At 45.7% G+C, this 21,383-nt stretch overlaps 1 long non-coding RNA gene across 1 annotated transcript; it reads left to right on the top strand.

The window, feature by feature from the left end:
* Positions 1-11,542: 11,542 nt before the first annotated feature.
* LOC131826403 (uncharacterized) lies at positions 11,543-16,551 on the top strand. The gene is made up of 2 exons (XR_009351575.1): positions 11,543-11,835; positions 12,190-16,551. It is a non-coding gene; the product is annotated as an uncharacterized LOC131826403 (long non-coding RNA).
* Positions 16,552-21,383: the final 4,832 nt, after the last annotated feature.

The raw sequence follows: 21,383 nt of genomic DNA, 5'->3' as shown, positions 1-21,383 counted from the left end.
GCACTCCCCTTCCACATTATACTGCTGGGCTGGACTGCCCTCCCTTCAAATGTGGTCTTTGACCTGGCCTCATGGGCCTCACGTGGGCCTCACTTGGGAGCCAAGCCTGTGGGAAAGGCAGGATCTCAGGCTCTTTTCTGATCTGTCAGAATCTACATTTGAACAAGGTCACCAGAAGCTTCTTGTGTGTGTTAGTGCATAGGAAGCACTATCTTAGAACATAGGCTCTGAAGTCTGACGGCCTGTTGAATCAAGCTCTTACCTCTTACTTCTGTGTGACCCTGAACATCTCACTTAACCTTTCTGTGCTTCAGGTCCCTACTTTGAACAGCGCCCCCCTCTGCTGTGAACTACCATGGGCACTGTGGGGTCATACACCTGGAGGGGTAACACCAGAGAATTACACTCAGGAACCCTAGCCCTGAGCCCCATGGAGCCCTGTACTGTAAGGTAAGGGATCTGTAGCTATTGTTGCTGTGGTTAATGACTTTTTTTTTTTTTTCCACTAAGCCATCCTATTTTCTTTGAGGTCTAAGGATCCAGCCCAAGGATGTTTACTTTGATGGGCACCTATCTCTTATCTGTCCGGAGGGGTCCCCTTCCCCTGCATGACCCACATTATTTAAATGACTGCTGAGGCCATTTAAAATCCACTTGGACAGATTCTTCACCTGACTCGGGACCATCTGTTCATACTAACTGTCTGGAACAGAGTGAGTCTGCAAAGGGCCCTCTAGGCTGGTAAGTTCTGGCCTTCCAGGATCTCCCTGTGGCTTGGTGGATCTCTCTGGCGGCCCATGGAGCCACGGCAGTTCAGCTGGGAGAGAGGATCCTTGCTCTGCTGTAGGTGGTGGGGTTTTTGTGGCGAACGTGACCCTGGCTGCTCTCTTTCTTTTCTTCTGTTATCTCTACAGAAGAAAACCAGGGTACCCACTGGTGAGACTAACAGTCCCACGAGCTGGGGCCAGGGAAAGGCAGCAAACAAAGTGAACAGTCAGCCAAGGAGTGTTTGCCGGAGATTTACGTGGAAACCTGCTCACAGATGCAGGGCTGCTGGATTTATAACAAGGGTGGGATAATTTGTTCTTGTGTGCAAAGATAAGGGTAAACAAATTTCATGCTGTGATGTGAGCTCCTATCTGCAGAAGTCAGGAAAGATTCCCTGCCCCGCTGCCGAATGCCGTGCTTGACAAATTACCCTCCGAGGCTTATTTCTCCGGAGTCTTCATCTAGAGGTCATGCAGGGGCCTGAGTGTGAAAGGTGGAAGGACATGCCTTGTTGCAGAGGAGGGAGACTCTTGTGTTCCTGTGCATCTGGAAGCCCAGAAATGAAAGTGCCCACAGTGCAGGCTATAGGATTTGGGAAAAAAAAAACCTGAGAGACCCTGGGGTGCCATTGAGTAGCTCTGTGGGCTCACAGAGGAAATATGGCTGGAAATGGATATTTTCATTTCGCCCCATGCTTGTCCTTGGTCCAGCAGAGACACAGACCCTGCCCTTTATCCTGTCAACAGCAGGTAGATAAGTTTTCTGCGTTCCCAGAGTGCCTCATCACACCTCCACAGAAGGAAGCTTTCCCTGGAGTGTGGGAACTAGCTAGGTTTCTCTGCCACCCCTTCCACTTCTCATCATCTTTGATCATCTTTGTATCCCCCATGCAGGAGCTACTCTCTGTATTTGAATAATGTTTACAGAAATAGGAAAGCAAGCTAGAGCTCGGAGGGTGAACCTCTAACAAATGTGGGAGCACCACTTAAAATCTGGCAAATGCTTATTCTGTAGTACACATTATTTGGTGTTTTGCATATATTTGTTTTATAACCCTAATTATTCTATATGTAAGTACTATTATCGCACCTTACAGGTCTTCCAGCAAGGGCTCCAGAATGAGGAAAACACAGGTCTTCTGTAGTGAACCCAGGATTAGGACTTACTACTGTTAGACATCCAAAGTCTCTTTGCCCAAGCTGATCCCAGAGTCCTGATTCCAGGGTGTGTTGCTATCCATGATCCTTTAGGGATTTCCCTGGCCCTAGGCCTGGGCCCCATTTTTCCCATCTGTAAATATGGGGAGAAACAGATTAAGATCCCATCAGTTTTTGTTAGCTAGTGTCAGGAATGCAGGAGGAGGATATGTGCCCTTAGGCAGACTGGGCTTTAAGGCTTGGGCAATGTCAAGTAAGAGTCCCCCCAGTAAATTGGATGTTGCTACACAGTCTTGGGTGTGAGAAAAGTGAACAGGGAGCCAGTCAGTACAGGGCCTTCTAGCAGCAATTCATCCCAGGGGCTGGAAGTCCAGTCTGGGACTGATGAGTGACCAGGCGGGTGTGTAACAGAGAACAGTGATCCCAAAAGATGGGTGTGGTCCTGTTTGTGTGTTTGCAGAGTAAGGCACACAAGTATTCACACTTATGCATACATGGGTACAGTCATCAAGAGAGTGTCTGCCTGTAGCCAGAGACACAGGAGACACAGAATAAGATTTTTCTACGTTGCAGATGATATCATCCAAACTCTCTGGCTTCCCCATATAGGACTCCGAAGAGCATGAAGGTCTCTTATTAATCTCCCTTTGCCCATGATTTCCATATTCTTGGTGCAGACGGTGTGTATAATATATTACATTCTGTGGAAAACAGAGAAGGTAATGTATGTGTGTGTACATACGCATATGTACACACACATATATATATCTTACTATATATATATAGTTTTTTTTTCCACGATTTTTCCATATATAGACTATTTCTTAAAGTTTATCCAAAAAGCTGGTAAGCATAGTTGTCTCTGGGTAGGGATCTAAGTGCCAGCAGTACAAAAGAGAATAACTTTGCATAATTTCCTCTTTTATAATATTTGAATCTTTTAATCATGGATATAGATTCCTTGTTCAAAACAGTAAACTCGGGGGTGCCTGGGTGGCTCAGTGGGTAAAAGCCTCTGGTCATGATCCCAGGGTCCTGGGATCAAGCCCCGCATCAGGCTCTCTGCTCAGCAGGGAGCCTGCTTCCTCCTCTCTCTCTGCCTGTCTCTCAGCCTCCTTGTGATCTCTGTCTGTCAAATAAATAAATAAAATCTTTAAAAAAAAAAAACAATAAACTCAAACAAACAAAAAACTATGGTCAAGGGTCTGTCTTGCCCTCCTCAGCTGTTTCTGAATTGGTTCCTCTGAGCAGATGATTATTTCTGAGTATGATTAACTCTCTGAGTATTTAGGATATGGTTAAAGGTCATTTAGGGTTCATCGAAAAGAAGGACACTGAAGGAAGGATCCTGGAAGTGAGGAGGCCGGAGATGCCCTAGGGGGTGGCAGTTCCTCTGGTCTCAGTCTGGAAAGGCCAGACCACCGGGGCCTGACTAGTGCCAGTCATTCTAGCAAAGCGGTTAAAATACAAGGAGGACCCTCCATCTTGACACCTCGCTGAAGGGGGTGTATTTAGAAGTATTGGGGGATTTGAACTAGACTCGGGGAACTTATTTTTTATATTTGAAAGTAATTTGGGTGCATATACCAGACATTTGCTGCTGGACTGAGCTGTGGCAACAGGACTGAGATGCAGACTTTGTAAAGAGAGTCAGCTGACTTTATTTAATAGCTGCCTTGAGCCAGGTTATGGGCAGGCATTTTGCAGGTTTCATTTCATTTTAAACAATCCTAAAAAGTATGATCGCATTTTATCTGTGGACCAAATGAAGACCACAGGACGCCCCAGATATCACAGCTAATACAGCAGGATCACAATATGACACCAAATTCTCTTCGAATCAAACCCTAGGCTTTACCCTAAAGAAAAGGTGGGGAGCTTATTGTCTTACTATGTTGGCAAATATTTATCATAAAGTAGTGGCTCCAAAACACTGACTACCTCAGAATCACCAGAAGGTGTTGTTCAAACACTTAGGGATAGCCCCGCCCCCAGAGCTTGGGATTGGTAGGTAGGTTTGGGGTGGGGTCTGGAAATTTGCATCTCTGACAAGTTCTCAGGTAATGCTGACTGCTTCTGATTTGGTGACTCCTCTTTGAGAACCACTGTCCTTATTAAGAGACTGGAGTCGGATCCATAGAGCTTAGCTGGTGATTTTAGGATCCAATGTGATGGGAACAGGGCAATTTCATGCTGTTTATATTTCTTGTAATTGTTTTCTTTGAGTTTTTCTTTGGGTTTTAAAGAAATACTTTTTGAAAACATCTACTTATCTTATTTATTTTAAGGTGAAAGAGGAAAATGCCTTTGTGTTTACATGTGAGCCAGAGAGAAAGGGGAAGCAGTGCATCTTGCATCCTATGGTATGACATGCAGAGGTGACCACAGGACTCCCCAGGGGATCAGGACTGATCAGGACTCTTCCCATCACCAGTTTCAGTTATCTTTTTTTTTTTTTTTTTAAAGATTTTGTTTATTTATTTGACACAGAGAGAGATCACAAGTAGGCACAGAGGCAGGCAGAGAGAGAGGGAGGAAGCAGGCTCCCTGTTGAGCAGAGAGCCCGATGTGGGGCTTGATCCCAGGACCCTGGGATCATGACCTGAGCCAAAGGCAGAGACTTTAACCCACTGAGCCACCCAGGTGCCCCCAGTTTCAGATATCTAACCCATTTCTCCGAAGATCTAACTGAGCTATGTGAAACAGCTCACTTTAAGCAGGTGTCTTAAGACCATTTTTTTCTTTTTCTTCAACAAAATCAGGTATGGCATCTCTGTGATTCTTTTTTATTTTCTCTCTCTTTCTCTCTCTCTCTCTTTTTTTTTTCAAACCCACAATCTCAAAAGAGCTGCTGTGGCTCCAGTGATCACATCTGTATTCTAATAAGGAAGGTGGAAAGTGGAAGAGATGTGGTCTGCCTCCTCAATTGTCATATCCTTCTTAAAGGCTTCAGCTGTGTCACATAACCACATCTAGCTGCAAGGGAAATGGACACAGCATTTAGAGGTGATACATTGCCTCCCTACACAAAATCAAGATTTTTCAGTCAAGGAAAGAGGAGTGATTTGATATTAGGAATGCACTGAACAATCTCGCACAGCAGATTGGGGGAAATCTGGAAGACAGGTGGCTTCTGAGTGTCTTCTAAAGTTTTAGTTTAAATAAACATCTGTGTGCTTATGAGTCTGTGGATTGGCAACTCATGTGTGAGGTTCACATATGCTCCATGTGGTGTCCGCTGGGTTTAGTGTTGTATCTGTGACCTTAGCCAGCTGGCTGGGACAGCTGGGATCTTTGAGATATGTGGGTTCTTCTTTCTACATGGTTTCTTGTGCTACTGTCACCTCTTTACATGGTATCAGGAAGGTCCTGGGTACCCACAAGTTATTTATTGTGGAATAACAAACCACGCTAAAACTTGCTGAAATAAACAGCCACCCTTTCATTTGCTACTCTTTGTACCGTCATTTTGGGCTGGGCTCAACTTGATGGTTCTTCTGCTCGTCTCTGATATCCCTCATGAGGCATAACTGGGGCCAGATGATTCATGATGGTTGTGGATAGAAGGAGACATGATTTAAGTCTACCCCATGTACCTTAAACCAAGGACTTGAATGTCCACAGGTTCTCCCTATCATGTCTGCTTTTCTCTGCATGTCTTCTTCATTGCTTTAGATAAAAGCTTTCCCTGGAGCCACAAATGCCCTCAGCTCCAGAAATCACTTTTTCAGTTTCCCAGCGAAGGGAAAAAGGCCTTTTCTCTTCAGTTCTATTCTGTATGCTCCTAGAAAGAACTCTGATTGGTCTGCTTTTGGGGAGATGCCCTTCCTGTGGCTAAGTAATTAGGATATGATTATTGGCATATCCCACTAGAAGTGCATATTTGGATCAGGGTTGCAAAAGAAGCAATGTTGGAGACGCTACCCTAAAAATAAAATGGTGTCTCTTCTGGAATAATGGAGATATAGTGGCCAGAAAAGAAAATGTATGGGCACAGACAACATTAGGGGCCTTTTTTTTTGGCTTGTTTTAAAGATTTTATTTATTTGAGAGGGAGAGTGAGCAAGTATGAGCAGAGGAGGAAGAGAGGGAGAAGGAGAAGCAGACTCCCCTCTGATCAAGCAGTCTGATGTGGGGAGATGGACGGCTCCATCCAGATCCTGGGACTCCAGCATCATGAACTGAGCTGAAGGCAGATGCTTAACCATCTGAGCTACCCAGGTGCCCCACTAGGGACATTTGAACAGAAAACCTCACAGACTCCTGTGGATGTTTTTTATTTTGTTTTGTTAGGTGACTGAGAAAGTCGGTTCTATTCAGTTTCTATTGTTTTCCCAAAACTCTTAACCAATTTACACATTTCCCCTATTTTATTTGAAAAAATGCAGACTAACATCCACTGCTGGCCCCAGTGGGAAGGTTTCTAACTGGGCGTTCTTTGTGGCAAATATACAATAGCAATTACATTGTCTTGTCACTCACCTATGCCTGAGATTGTGTTCAGATGACAATGCAGAAAAGCAAAAGAAGAAAGACCTCAGTTCCTAATTGGCACATTGGTCACATCAATGAGGATCGTTTTTTTTTTTTTTTCTTTCTCCAATCCCGTTAGGAATTCAGGAGTATGCTAATGGTGTTTCACATGATGGCCTGTGAATACATGGGAATGAAAATTGCTGGGATCGATTCTGCGATGTATGGCCTCTGACGGGGGCATTCCAGGTGAGTTGTCATGAAAGGTCGCCAGCATGAGTGGAGGACAAGTGTCCACTCTTGCCTTTTTAATTGGAGTGAGGGAAAGTAAAGAGAAAGTGCATGGGGTGGAGGAATGCTGGTCTTTGGGGAATGCAATCCAGTTTCCACAAATAGCAGAGATTCCTGAAAGGCTTTGAGGCAGGCTCTGCTGGGTAGCCATGGCGATGGTGATGCTGTGCTTCTTGCCTCCCTGCTGCTGGAGAGAGTGAGTTTGTTCCCCCCCTTCCCAGGGACCTCAGCTGGTGCAGCCAGGGCTTATTTCAGAAACTCTCCCAGACACAACTGCTACTCGGAAGCACTCCATTAATTGGTGGAACTGGCTCCTGACTGTCTCCGTGCCCTGCAGCATTTCACAGACTCCCCTTCTGCCCAGCAAACATTTGCCAGTAATTGTAGTGTCACCATGTTTAGTTAACAGGTTCTGGTTTGCCTTCAAGGGGTTGTTGAGTTCTCTGTTGGATTCTTTGTTAGCAGTCGGGGTGTGTTTATAAGTAGGACTGCTGAGGAGTCTTGGCTGTGACTTTGGAATATGAAAACTGTCTGGCCTCACATATACCCAGTTCAAAATCTGTTCTGTCCTGTCTGTACTCCTCCACGGTCTCTCATACCCACAAGTCCTATGTAGACATTTGTGGGAGATGCCTGGGCCGAAATTGGGATTTCTCAGCCACTCTAATGGAAATGCCAAAGTGAGAAGAGTAGTATTTCAATCAGGTAAATTGTGCTAAGGTCTATAAGAAGCCACAGGAGACCACCTGCCTTTCTAATATAGCCATGGGCTACAGAGCAGTAGCTTGGACTGCAAAACAGTAGCTTGGACTTCAGAGCAGGGAATCAGGTCAGACTATTTAGGACATACTTGGGGTGCGGGGGTGGGGATGGGAGCTGGGGGGTTAGGCAGAGCAACGGAAGGTTTCATGCAACTGCATAGCCACAGTAGTATCTCAGGGACCCACAAGGAGGAAGGTGAGGTCTGAGATGAGTTTGTAGATAGAAAGTGGGAAGGACTGCACTCCTACTTCAGCTAGGACCCATCTAGTCTTATATGTTGAGTGACCAGCTAGGATGCAGATTTTTAAAAAAAGTAGTCACTTTTTAGGGCACTTCTCGATTTATAGGGTCAGACACCGAGCAGCAATTACAGAGTGTTCCCATGTTTCCCCTTTTCCTCTCCACTCCAGGGTTTTCTCTTTTATTTTATTTTTTCTCTTTCATTTCTCTTCCTTTAGTGTAGTACATTTGTTAAAATTGATGAACTAATACTCTTTATTATTAAGGTCCATAAATTAAATTAGGGCTCATTCCTTAGACATTCCATGAGTTTTGGCAAACCCATAATGCCATGTATGCACATGACAGGGTCAGAGAGAGTAGTTTCACTGTCCTAAGAATGTCCCGTGCTTCATCTGTTCGTCCCTTCCTGAACTCCTGGACAGCTTTTACTGTCCTCACAGTTTTCCCAATGTTCTGTCATTGCAATCGTACAAGATGTAGGCTTTTCAGATTGGCTTCTTTTATTAGCACTTTGCACTGAAGTTTCTTCCATGTTTTTTCATGGCTTAACAGCTCATTTCTTGTTATCACGGAATAATATTCCATTGTTTGGATATACTACAGTTTGTTGGATATAGATTTTAAAAGTGGTCTTCTGGGGCACCTGGGTGGCTCAGTGGGTTAAAGCCTCTGCCTTCGTCTCATGTCGTGATCCCAGGGTCCTAGGATCGAACCCCGCATCGGGCTCTCTCCTCAGCAGGGAACCTGCTTCCTCCTTTCTCTCTCTCTGCCTGTCCCTCTGCCTACTTGTAATCTCTGTCAAATAAAATAAATAAAATCTTAAAAAAAAAATGGTCTTCTACAGAAAGCGTGTTTCAAAATCACTGGTTTAGAAACAAACAAACACTGGGTTAGAGTTTCCCGCTTTCTTTTATGAGGTAGCCAAGATGTTGGATAGGCCACCTGCCGGCACAGCACCTATGTGAACAGACGGGAGGGCGGGTCATAGTGATTGGTTCACGGAAAACCTCAATCCCTACATACACATAAAAGACAATATTTAAAATGGCTGGTACTGGGAGAAAGAACATTGGACCAAGAATGAGCAAATGTGGTCCAGTATGAGTTGAGCGTAGAGTGACAGTTTGCTTATTCACTCCTCATTCATTTGTTCATTCATTCATTCAGTACTGATTTACTGAACACCTCACTGGAAGACAGCACGCTTGGTCCTGGGAATAGAATAATGAACAAAACAGATGCCACTGATGGAACTTTCAGAAGAGTCAGGCACTTGCCAAAGAGATCACACCAGTGAATGTACAGTAACATACAAAATGAAGTGTTTGAAGGAAAACACCACAACTGCTGTTGGAGAACCAGGGGTAGTTTCCTGTAGGAAGGGGCATGGACCTGAGATCTTAGGAATAACTAGTTGGCTTGGGTGAGGGAAGAGGCTGTTACTGTTGTGACCAGCCCCACTAGCATCCTGCTTATCAGACCCTTCCATTCGATTGTCCTCTCTTTATGGCAACTTCGTGATGGAAATTCAGCCCTGTGTGGAATGACTGGGACATACAGTGGATGTAACCCTCTGACACCAACTCAAAGAGCCATCTAAGTATATCCACGCAGTGTAAGGGGGCCAAAGACAATGAAGCTTTATTTCTTGTTTGCTGTATCCTCCAGTTCTTTTTTTTTTTTCGTACAAAATATATTTTGGGCAGTCATGATATTCCAAACATACGAGGTATAAAATTAAATAAAAGATGGTGTCTCCCTTCACGGATGAGGCTGGTGAGTCAACACGTAGTTGCGTAACACACGCCGATGGGAACCCTCCCAGGGTGTTCCGAGGGCATCCACGTGCGTTCTTCTGGAATGTGTATTGAGTGCCTGCTGTATGCTGGGCATTGTGTTGGGCCAGGGATGGAGAGATAAAGGGGGTACAGGATCTGCCTATAAGGACCTCACTTTCCAGGGCAGGAGATGATCTGTCAACATAATTCAGTACGCTGAGTCCCAAGATAGGCACAGGAGGTTCCAGAACTACTTGGAAGAAGGCACTGTCAAGAATTGTCGCTTAAAATCTTTTTTGCTTTAGGCAGAGGAAGTAGACTTCTTCCTAATTTATGGTAAAATGATTTATGGAAATGTATATACGTAACTATTTTAGCTAAAAAAAAATTCTTTTCACTTAATCTGAGGCCTGAGATGATAAATTCCTCACGCTGCAGAGGGAGGCTCATGTTGCAGAATTAAATAAAGATGATGCAGCTTCCTGAGGTGGAAGACCGAAACTCGCATGCTGAGGTCAGTCCTGCTCAGATACAAGTGGCATCTTTAGTTCTGGCTATGGATTCTCCTAGGGTCTAGTGAATGAATTCAGTGTTGGGGGTGGTCAAATGTGGCCCTGATTTTCCTTTTGGAATAAACCATCAACCATTGTCTGTTCTAGCCTATTGGCCCCAATGGGATCCTCTCTTAATTCAACCAGGGCCATAACAGAAAGGTTGATGGGGGCTCTAGAATACGATTCCCAGCCAGGATTTCAATGTGTCTGGTGTTCCCTCCCAGCCTCCCTGCACTGGCAGGTGTTTTCTGCCCCAGTATCATAGAGAGAGTCCAGTGTCAGGGGCAGCAAGCCCCGTGAGGATGTCTGTTTTTTTGCCCACTTTCTTTTGGGTAAGCTCTGACTGACAGCGAGGCTGACAGGGGTGCAAACCATCTGCCCTGTGTCATTCTTCCCACCGCATGTTCCCGTGAGGACATACAAGGCTGCGTCCCCAGGATGCCCAGTGTGCTTGCATTGTCCAGAACTATTTACTGCTCTTCCACTACAGCAGTTAAGAATGTGGGCTGGTTTTGAAATCCAGTTCTGCCACTGGATAGCTATGAGGCCTTGGACACGTGACTTGACTTAGTGCGAGAACCCGTCTATAAAATGGGTATAATCGTGATGCCTATATCAGGATCCTGACAGGAAATAGAGGCTGCTTCACTTAGGTTAGGGTCATTCAAACAGGTTTTAGTTAGGAAAAAAAAAAAAAAAGGAAGCTATAAAGATATGAAAGTGGTTTAGGAAGCCACACAAGGTAGTGAGGTAACTCAGGTTCCTAGCAGAGCTATGGCTACATGTAAGCCAGTAGAAAAAGGAAGAGACAAGGGACAGGAACTCAAAGGGGGAAGAGAGGCTTAGCAAAGACCTCTTTGAGAAAAGCCAAGAACTTAGTCTACCAGAAGTGGCCTCATAGAGAGAGGACCTGACCTTCCTTTCCTTCCTTTCTCCCAAGCCCTGCTCTCCTGAGGCTGCCTGTTGGCCCAACCCAAGGAGAAGCCAGAGGGCAAGAAAGCAGGTGTTACAAGCTATAGAGACCAGCCCTCCCAGGGTCAAGGGAGCAAAGTGAAGAGGGTGGGGACAGTGGTGGAGGGGAAAGGGAAGATACCCAGCACAAACTTCACAGCATGGTAGAGCTGATTACAGAATGCAATGACCTAAGGCTTGTTGGCCTTAAGGGCATAGTTCCTGGTGCAGAGTATTTAAGGAAAGCTAACTGTGACACTTAGTATTTCTGTGTTCTAGATCAGAAGAGTTGGCAGTGTTTTAGGGCTAAGCAGATGAAGCAGGGCCCAACAGGGGTTATACATGTGGTCCTCACCCATGCCCAAGTAATGATGAGTTTGTGCTTTCTTTGGCAGAAGAAGAAACCTGACTCGTTTCTCCTGTCCTGAGGAATGCTCAAGTTACTTCTTTGAACCCATCCCACCTCCTGAAACTCCTGTCATCTTTTCTTTGCCGTTTTGGGTTGCATGTGAATTGCTATTATAAAGAAAATGTGATTTAAGCTACTGATCACTAAGGTAATGGTTCTCAGAAGAATAAGGATTATTTGGGTTATTGGAGGGTCAGGAAAAGGGGACTCAATTTGCCACGAGGCAGTATATGTGGGATGTAGAGCGTGTGAAGATGACGTGAGCTCTCATCAAAGAGATTCAGAGGGATAGGTCTGTCCCCAGTCTTGGTGTTAACGGACCTCCCACATGGTTCTTCTGCCTTAGCTTTTGATGTGAGCATGAACCAGTCATGGTGCCTAGATTTCTGTAAATGTTGTGTCTTACTTCATAGGAATATTCCACATATTGACAGACAAGCAAAACACAGGTGAGTCCTTTTGAATGGGGAAGGGAGCCTGTCTTCCTACTGCCCAGTGCCAAAGTTCCTTAATCAAGGTGGGATTGGCACCGCAGTTCCCCCCTCTTACTGATGGTGTGAACCTAGATGAGCCGTGTCACCTCTCTAAGCCTTAGTTTCCCCATTTGTTAAGGTGGGGGCAATAATATTTTTCTTGTGAGGTTATTTGGAGTAAGTGAAAGAATCACACATGCAAAGGACCTGTAGGCATTCAGTGCATGGCTGTCTCCCTTAAAATCTATTTTTTATTCTACTCTATTTTATTCTATTCTTTAATTGGTTTTTAAGGTTTTAATTTTTAATTTTATATTTCATCTTAAACAGTCATAAATGCTCCAAAAATAGGGAGTCAGAGATACTTCACTAAGATTCTCTAACACCAACGGGAAATAGAACTATTTCCCAATCCTCCATCGATCCAGTGCCGTGGATGGACACAACCTCTCGGTGCCCACCTCCATCCACCTGCTCCTGCGGAGCCTCCATCCAGAAGGCTGCCCTTCCACACTCCACACCATCAGCTCTTCTCTCTAGTTTCCCTGTGTCTGCCCTTCCCTGGAACTGTGTTCACACCCCATTCAAGACCTCAACACCCCGACACGCTCTGTTCTGCCGACAGGCTCCCTGTGAGGCTGTGCCTTCCACGCAGGTGACACCGGGGATGCAATCCCAGCAAACATGCATCAGGCTCCTGAGTTCCGGACATGCTCACTCACGGAATCCTCACATCCGCCCTACGGTGCACTGTTACCTACACTGTATGGATGAAGAAACTGAGGCACCACAATTTTCAGCATTTTTACCAAAAGTCTCAAAGGTCCAAGCGGCAGAGCCAGAATCCGAACTTGGTCTGACTCGGGGGTCTCCGTTCTTCTCTGCACGAGCCGTATTGGCCCTGGATAGAATCCCTGCCTCCGTACAGGTGTTCTGAAAGTGCTTGTTGAGTTAACTGGAACAAACACCCAAAGCTATACTTAGGAAGTTTTAACTTCATGGACTATAGACTCTTATGTGAAGGAAATGCTGATGTAATGAGTTTGCACCCATGAGGCATAGAAGAAAGCTAGGCTTCATGTGTTTTGTTTTGTTTTAAGAATGTATTTATTTATTTGAGAGAGAGCATGAGGGTGGGGGAGGAACAGAGGGACAGGGACAAGCAGGTTCTGCACTGAGTGTAGAGCCCAACAGGGGGCTCACGGCCAGGACCCTGAGATCCTCACCTGAGCGGAAATCAAGAGTCACAAGTCCCTTGCGAACAGACTGAGCTGCCCAGGCGCCCCACATTTAACGCTTTAAAGTCATTCTGCCATTATATATATCAGAATTTGTGTAGGATCCTTTTTCCGTTCAGATACTTTCCTAGCATGATGTGAACACACACAACCACATACTCTACACGTTCCACACACTTCGCGTTCCTAGGCAGGCACAGGCCGGGAGGGCTTGCGGGGGTAAGATTGCAACACCTCTTTCTGTGTTCTGGTAAGAAATTCCAAGAGCTCTCATTTAAAATGTTCCCTTTGGTGGGAAGCGCCTCACCACGCAGCATAGAGGAATGAGATAAGTGTTATCATGGCCATTGGACTTGACTGTAGTTTAACCCCAAGGTCACTGGGAGGTCAGAGCTAAAGAAGGGAGGGAATGTTGGCCTCTGAGACCGCTGAGCCTCCTGGCACGTTCACTCCCCCTGTTGGCTTTCCCAAGGAGTGCTGTGTCAGCCTGTACCAGCCCTTCTCGGGGCTGCCATTCTCCCCACAGGAAGGGAACCAACCCTGCACCGCATTCCTGAAAGCTTGGGCACCTCCCTGAATGGCCCTCACTCCTCTTTGCCCCTGCAGCCTGTCTCCAGTTCACACAAAAGACTCTTTCAGAAACTGGTTACCTAGATTTGAACTTTTCAACGAGGCTTTTTATTTTTTTTTTTCCTCTAAGCTCTGCAGCTCAAATACCAGATTCTGCTGTTGCTAAGATTAAGGATTTTCTCCCTCAGCTCAGTTTCCATTGACTAGGAAAGACCAGGAGATGGATTACTGTTCTCTTGCCAAAAGCAGACAGGGTGCTTGAGCTTCTGGGGCTAACACCGGGATCCGACATTATTCAGGCCTGTGCTAATAGTCCTTAGTTACTCCTCACGCTCTCACAAAAGTCACACGCATTTGTGTCGGTAACTAAGGCCTACGGAAACCACTCAGCCTTAAGTGCACACAGGAGAACCATGGAGTCGGAGTAAAAGGTAATTTAACATGAATATTTATATACTGTACATACTGCGTGCCATGATTCACTCAGCGTATTTTCAGTTTATGCATTTGCTTCCCATTTGCAGTCTTTATTTATTACAAAGTTAAGGCCGTTAGCGAAATAACACATCAGAGTGGGTTCTCTCCCCCGCCCACCCCCGTCTTTAAAAAATTTTCCTGCTTTCTAATCTATTTCTGGGCAAGTGTGCCAATATAGCAACAAAACCGGTCACAGCTGCCAAACCTCAGAGAGATTCACGGAGTATTGTACTGCGTGGAGTCTTTGCCAGGCCCGTACCACTGAGGGCTGTGCCCGGCCACCACGTGAGCCCTGTGGCTACGGAGCTGGGGCAGCTCCTATCCATCACCTTTAGTGACAGGAATCACCTGCCGCTCTTTCAAGGTAGGGATGCAGGCGCCAAGACTGCGGGAGTGTTCACTGGGTGATGGGATCTGGAGCTAAAGAAGCTTGGCTTTAGGGCTCAGCACGTCCCCTTACTAGCTCTGGGATGCCTAGCAAATGACTTTCTACATCCTTTCTACAAATCCTCCGAGTCTCCATTTTGTCTTCTCGCAAGACGAGCCCAATACACTCAGTTTGACACGTGGCAAGCTCGAAATACACATATGATCCTAACAGTAACCCAGAGGTGATGAGGAAAAGCACGGCGTAGGGGGGGTTAAGTCCCTTCCTTAATGCACACACCTACTGCATTTTGGACCGAGTTGTCTGACCCCTGTTTAATTCATCCCAAAGCTTACAGTCTGTTCATAAACAGACACCCACTGCACTATCTCTTGCCACTTTCTACCAGAAATATGTATTTGAAATCGGGAAAATTTGAACTTTTGGGGACTATGACCTGGATACAAATGCTAAGAATAGGTTAAAGAAAGAGGAAGAAAAAAAAAAAAAAAAGACACAGGTTGTCCTCGTGCCAGTGCCAGATGAAACGTGCTTTTTAGAAATGTCATCCTAATATTTTGATTTGCGCCTGAGCTCCGTTTCTATGGGAGCTGCGATTCCCAGCACTCCTTAGCTTCGCGGCTGCCGCCACGGTCTATCTGTAAACCAGGGAGATGCATCTCTCAATCCCAGGGGAAGATCTTGCCCAGCTCTGGATGTCATTTTCCAAGAGAAGCCGAGATATGTTGGGCAAGTCCCGAGGAGGGCCAGCGGAATGGTGAGGGCTTTAAGAACATGCTAGGAGAGCAATGCTTGCTACATCTCAGACGAAGAGGCATGATGTGTGGCAACTAGATTACTCTCTACCTTTGAGGCTTCAGATGGACAGTCTCCCACAACAGGTGCGAGGCACGAGGAAATAGTTTTGGGTTCAATTGGAGAGAGAGTTTTGAGCCTGAGAACAGTTCAGCAATAGACTGAGCTCTGCTAAAGGGAAGACTTTTTCATCTCTATGGCTGTGCCTGATGGACTGAGGAGCAATTAGTAGCCATGTTCCAAGGGTTTATACATGGACAGGAAGATAACTAAGGTCCCCTCCAGTTCGCAGATTCCATCCTCATGAAATGTCGGGTGCTTACAGATGTGCAAAAAGCTTTCCTACACATATTTTCTTTCACTTATTCACATGCAGTTAGTAAGAGCTGTCGTACTCCCACTATTTGGCCCAAGGTACAAAATACACAACAGTTAACAAATGTTGCTCTCAAGTACCTTATAGTCTTGTAGGAGAAATAGACAAGAAGACAGACATTTGTAACAGAGCATGGTAAGGGCTGGGAGAGGAAGCACAGAGAAGACTAAAATAATACTTGGGGATGAGAGAAGGCTTCCTGGAGGAAGGGACATCTAGGATGTGACCCAGTTGGAATCAGCTATGTGAATAATGGAGGAGAATAGCAGGCAAGGCATTAGCCTGAACCATAGCTTGGAAGCATAAAAGAAGAAGGCAGGGCGGTGAGCTGTAAGCAGTTCTGTTTGGCTGGAACAGAGTCTGTGCAGAAGAAAACAGGGACACAAAGATGAGACTAGAAAAGGAAGTTGTGGTACATGGTGAAAATGACCACATCATCTTTTCCTCTTATCAACAGGGGACATCTCTTCTCATCTCATCCTTGAATCTGAATCACCTATGGAACTTGCTTCAGTCAATGAGAAATTAGCAACTATAAGAGAAAGATCAAGAAGAGGCTAGAAAAATGCTTTCCCAGAAAAGCTGCTTGCTTTTCTTGGAGACTGGCCCAATTTTATAAGTCCATGATAACATGTTGGGTGATGAGAGACGCTTGCCCCGTGTCTTCTTGATCATCCCTGGCCTGTAGTCAACTATCTTCAGAAGCAGAACTGACCTGCTATTGACCACAGATGCGTGAGTGAGCCCAGCAAAGCTCATTAGAAGAACTTGCCCAGCTGAGCCCAGCCCAAATTACTGACTCATAAAATCATGAGCTAAATAAATGGCGAATATTTTATTCAGCTAAATTTTGAGTGTTTTTTTTTTCTTTTTCCTTCTTCAGTAAAAGCTAAGTGATATGGCAGTCATAGAGATTCATAAATCATGTTAGGGAATTTGGACTGGAACCTAAGAGTGCCATGGAGACTTCAAAGGGTTTAAGCGATGGAAGTGGTACTATCAGATTTGTGTTTCAGAAAAATCACTGTTGGATCCAGCCAGTGAGATCATGTGTGGCTAAATATTTGCATATTATAAAGCAGTATGCAAATACAGGTGATGAGTAAAAATAGTACATACCAATGGCCTAGAGACACATGGCACACAATTTCAAGGCCAGCCCTTCGAATCAAACTCCCTGAAAATACCCAGTAATGGCACATCTGGCTATAAACAATTTATCTCCCAAGTACCTTGCTGCTGATAACCAGTTCTGGGCCTAGGAGGAGAGCTGGCCAAAGCAAAGGGGTATGGGGAAGGGGCAGAGTGTGCCAAGAACATGGAAGATCTGCTTTTCTCAAAGATGACTTGATCAGCAGTTCAGGCTAATTTTGGTCCCTGTAACAAATACCCGAGTTCTGGGGCCTCAAAGAAGTCTTTTTTTTTTTTTTTTTTTTTAAAGATTTTATTTATTTGACAGATAAAGAGATCACAAGTAGGCAGAAAGGCAGGTGGGGAGTAGAGGAAGCAGGCTCCCTGCTGAGCAGAGACCCCAATGTGGGGCTCAATCCCAGGACCCTGAGATCATGACCTGAGCCAAAGGCTGAGGCTTAACCCACTGAGCCACACAGGTACCCCTCAAAGAAGCCTTTTAGGGGACGCCTGGGTGGCTCAGTTGGTTAGGCAGCTGCCTTCGGCTCAGGTCATGATCCCAGCGTCCTGGGATCGAGCTCTGCTTCGGGCTCCTTGCTCAGCAGGGAGCCTGCTTCTCCCTCTGCCTCTGCCTGCCAATCTGTCTGCCTGTGCTCGTTCTCTCCCCTTCTCTCTCTGATAAATAAATAAAATCTTTAAAAAAAAAAAAAGAAGCCTTTTAGAAGATTATCATAAGGACACGATCAAAGAATTGCACAAAGATGAGTTTGTTCTTTGCAACATTATTTATACTGTGAAAAAGTTAACAAAAATGTCCAGTAAAAGGGAAATAATGATGTAAATTATTATACAACTGTTTAATAGTGGTTGAAAACTATGCATTTATTAGAATGATGTTTTGAAAGATTGTGGCACAGAAAATATTCACAATATTAAAAATACGTATATAAATTATGCGGCAGTTTTCTACTAATACCCATCTTCCCTTTTACTTTTAATAAGAAATTCCTGATTTTTAGTGGAAAATATGGCCCAGCTAGAAACCTCATTTCTCAGCCTATCTGGCTTCTGAGTGTGACCATACATATAGCTGAGTTCTGGACAGTGGAATGTGACCAGAAGGGACGTGTGCCATTTCCAGACTGTTCCCTAGGTATTTATAGATGAGTGTTCCCCTTGCCTGTGCTTTTCTGTAAAGTTGAGTTGCAGACTGATGGGAGCTCAGAGATGTACCTCGGACCCAGCACCTGTCTAGGAAGTAGTTGTCTCCTGTACTGAGGAAACTCCTGCCTATTGTGAATGCCTCACCAAGGTGACCCATGAGGGACATATGTTTGAGGGACATTTGTTTGAAGGTCACTGATCAGGTGCTCAGGTGGGCAACTTGAGAAGGTCACACACTCATCAGGAGAGTCCTGGTGAGCCGTATCTTCTCATTCTAAGTCTGGCAGCACCTTATCTCTTAGATAAACTGTGATGGTGTGGGGACTGCAAGTGACACAAGGAGACAAAGGAAGGACTGTCACAGGAGTGCAGGTGGGTATATATAAAGTGTGAATGAACTTGGACTTCATTTTGGGTCATTTCTCCTTTGATCTATTTTTGTTGACTCTGAATTCTTCTCCCTTTCTGTCACGGGTTGAATGCTTCCCCCACCCCAGCACATCCTTATACTGAAATCCTAACACAATGCCTCAAAAGGAGACCTTACATGCAGAAGGATCTTTGCAGATGTAATCAAGTTAAGATGAGGGCACAAGGGAAATAAGTCAATCAGAGAAACACAATTATCATATGGTTGCACTTCTATGTGGAGCATAAGGAACAGTGCAAAGGGCTACAGGGGTACAGAGGGGGAAATGGAGCGGAAATGAAATCAGAGAGGGAGACAAACCATATGAGACTCTTGACTTTGGGGACACAAACTGAGGGTTGTGGAAAGGGAGGTGGGTGGGGGTTGGGGTAACTGGGTGATGGGCATTAAAGAGGGCACATGATATGCTGAGCACTGGGTGATATACTCAACTAATGAATCATTGAACATTATATCAAAAACTAATGATGTACTACACCTTGGCTAATTGAATTTATTTTATTTTATTTTTTTTTTTTAAAGAAAGAAGCATGTTTTTTTTTTTTTTTTAAGATTTTATTTATTTATTTGACAGAGAGAGATCACAAGCAGGCAGAGAGTGAGGCAGAGAGAGAGGAGGAAGCAGGCTCCCTGCTGAGCAGAGAGTCCGATGCGGGCCTCGATCCCAGGACCCTGAGATCATGACCTGAGCCGAAGGCAGCGGCTTAACCCACTGAGCCACCCAGGCGCCCGGCTAATTGAATTTAAATTAAAAAAAAAAAAAAAAAAAAAGATGAGGTCCCTGGAGTGGTCTCAAATCTAACATGACTGGTTTCTTATAAGATGACGCATGGACACACACAGAGAAGATGGCCATGTGACAGTGGAGGTTGAAGCCAAGATTTCCAACAAACCATGAGAAGCTAGGGCGAGTCAGGGAAGGATCCCCGACACAAGCCTTCAGAGACAGCATATTTTGGATAACACCTTAATTTTGGACTCTGAGGCTCCAGATCTAGGAGATAATGAATTTTTTTTTGTTGTTTTTTAAGTCACCCTGTTTGAGCAACATGGCAAGGCAGCCCTAGGAAACTAACACACTCTTTCTGGGCACCTAATTCCCTGCAAAAATGGCCAAAGCGGGCAGAGCAGTTCAAGCAGCAAGACACCCGTAGGGTTCTGAACCCTTACCCAGGCCCTGGGAGTGACTGGCTGGCCTTGACTAGCTGGGGCCTTGACTTAGAGGATTTTCCTCAGCATTAAAGCCAGAATGGATCAGACATGAACACTTGCAAGATTTATTACTTAACCTGATTCCTACCAGGGTTATGGGGGGGAAGAAACAGACCAGGGGTTTATGGGAGACATTCCAAGCCCAAGCTTTTGTCATATTCTCCCTGTTCCTTTTTATGGTTTCATTTTTTTCTGGCACAAAACTCCTCCCAGATTTGTACTCAGGTGGAGCAAACTAGACACATGGGAACACCAGCACCAATAAAATCACAAATTACTTCATTTGCATGCACTTTTCTCCTTTAAATATCATCACGAGGTGGAGGTCCTATTGCCAGGGTGACCAGGAACAGAAAATGAGCAGGCTGGCTTTGTCAGACACTCTCTACTTAGACTCACTCCCGCTGTGTTCTCAGCTACCCTCCCAACTGCCGTTAAAAGATCACAAACCATCCCGTAGTTCTGCATTTTTCTCGTCTTGTTTCACTTCTCGCTTTGGGTAAGATTTTCCTCCTTACCCTACTGGATTTGCAAATTTAGCTCTTTCATTTCTTCCAGCTGAACTTGATGACCCTTGTCCACCTGTGCCCTTCGGTCTCCCTCCGAGCGACCCCCAACTTTACCATTTCCGTTTCTGTGTTTCTGGTGCCTGGCAACTCAGTTCTATGACCTGTCTGGAGTGTGAATTCCAACTTGGTTATAAATTAGCTCCCTGACCCTGCGATACATTCTTGAATAATTCCAGGTAGCTGGTTGCCATTCTGTAATATGAGATGTTGTACTTGAAGAGAAATAAAGTAACTTATAGGAGGGCAGAGGCATCTAGGCCCCCTAGAGAGGGGTGTAAGGTAGGACCCAGCAGCAATACTCATTTATTATCCCTCACCCCTTCTGGATGCAGGACTTCAGGAGCACCTTGGCTGGGCTGTTTTTGGCTTGGGGTTTCTCAGGAGGTTCAATTAGGTGTTAGCTGAACCTGTCATCATTTAAAGGCTTGGCTGTTGCTAGAGAATCAGGCGCATCCACGGGCCCTGCAGAAGTTCTGCCTGGTCCCTGGGTGTCTTCAGTGAGTGTGACAGTCTGGAGGCAGCCTTGATCTGGGCAGCTGTGGGTGGTGCAGCCAGGCTCGGTGACTTCCTCTGCCTGGGCCTGGCCAGGGCTGTCTCTGGCCCATCTGCCTACAGCACATGCTGCTGCTGGAGGAAACTGTTCACGGGCTCCCTGTTGGGCCCCTCAGCCCCCACCTGCTCCTGAGCAAAGCGACACAGTACCGCAGGGTAAACTCATCTTTTAAGGCCATGGACAACTTGTGCTGGTTGCACGTTGGTTTGAAATCTTGGGAGATTCCCAGGTAAAATTAGAAACCAGGCTCTGCATAGGGAGCGCAGCGGGGAGAAAGAGGCAGGCCCCTCCAGATAGGGCGGTGGCGGCTCCCATGAAGCTTGTCCTGGGCCCCGCAAGCCCAGGCATAGACCAGCCAGAATCTTAGCAGTTATAGCGGGGCTCGGTCTCGGACCAGCCACCAGCACCTCCCTGCCTCCGGCTGCACCCCTGAGCCGCTCCTACTGTGGCAGTGCTGGACTAAATGTACATCCCCAGGCCGGCAGAGGGGGTGGGGAGTCTCCGATTGCTCCAGGGTCAACCGGAAGTCCTGTCCCTTCCATCACCTCCTCCCACAGCCTGCCTGGGAAGCGGGCCGCTGGCAGCCGGAAGGATCAGCTCCGTCTCCACAGGGCTTTCGCT

Source organism: Mustela lutreola, chromosome 3 (assembly GCF_030435805.1).
Source record: "Mustela lutreola isolate mMusLut2 chromosome 3, mMusLut2.pri, whole genome shotgun sequence".
NCBI lineage: Eukaryota > Metazoa > Chordata > Mammalia > Carnivora > Mustelidae > Mustela > Mustela lutreola.
The sequence above is the reverse complement of the archived record's forward strand: the minus strand, read 5'-3'. Positions and strand labels throughout refer to the sequence as shown.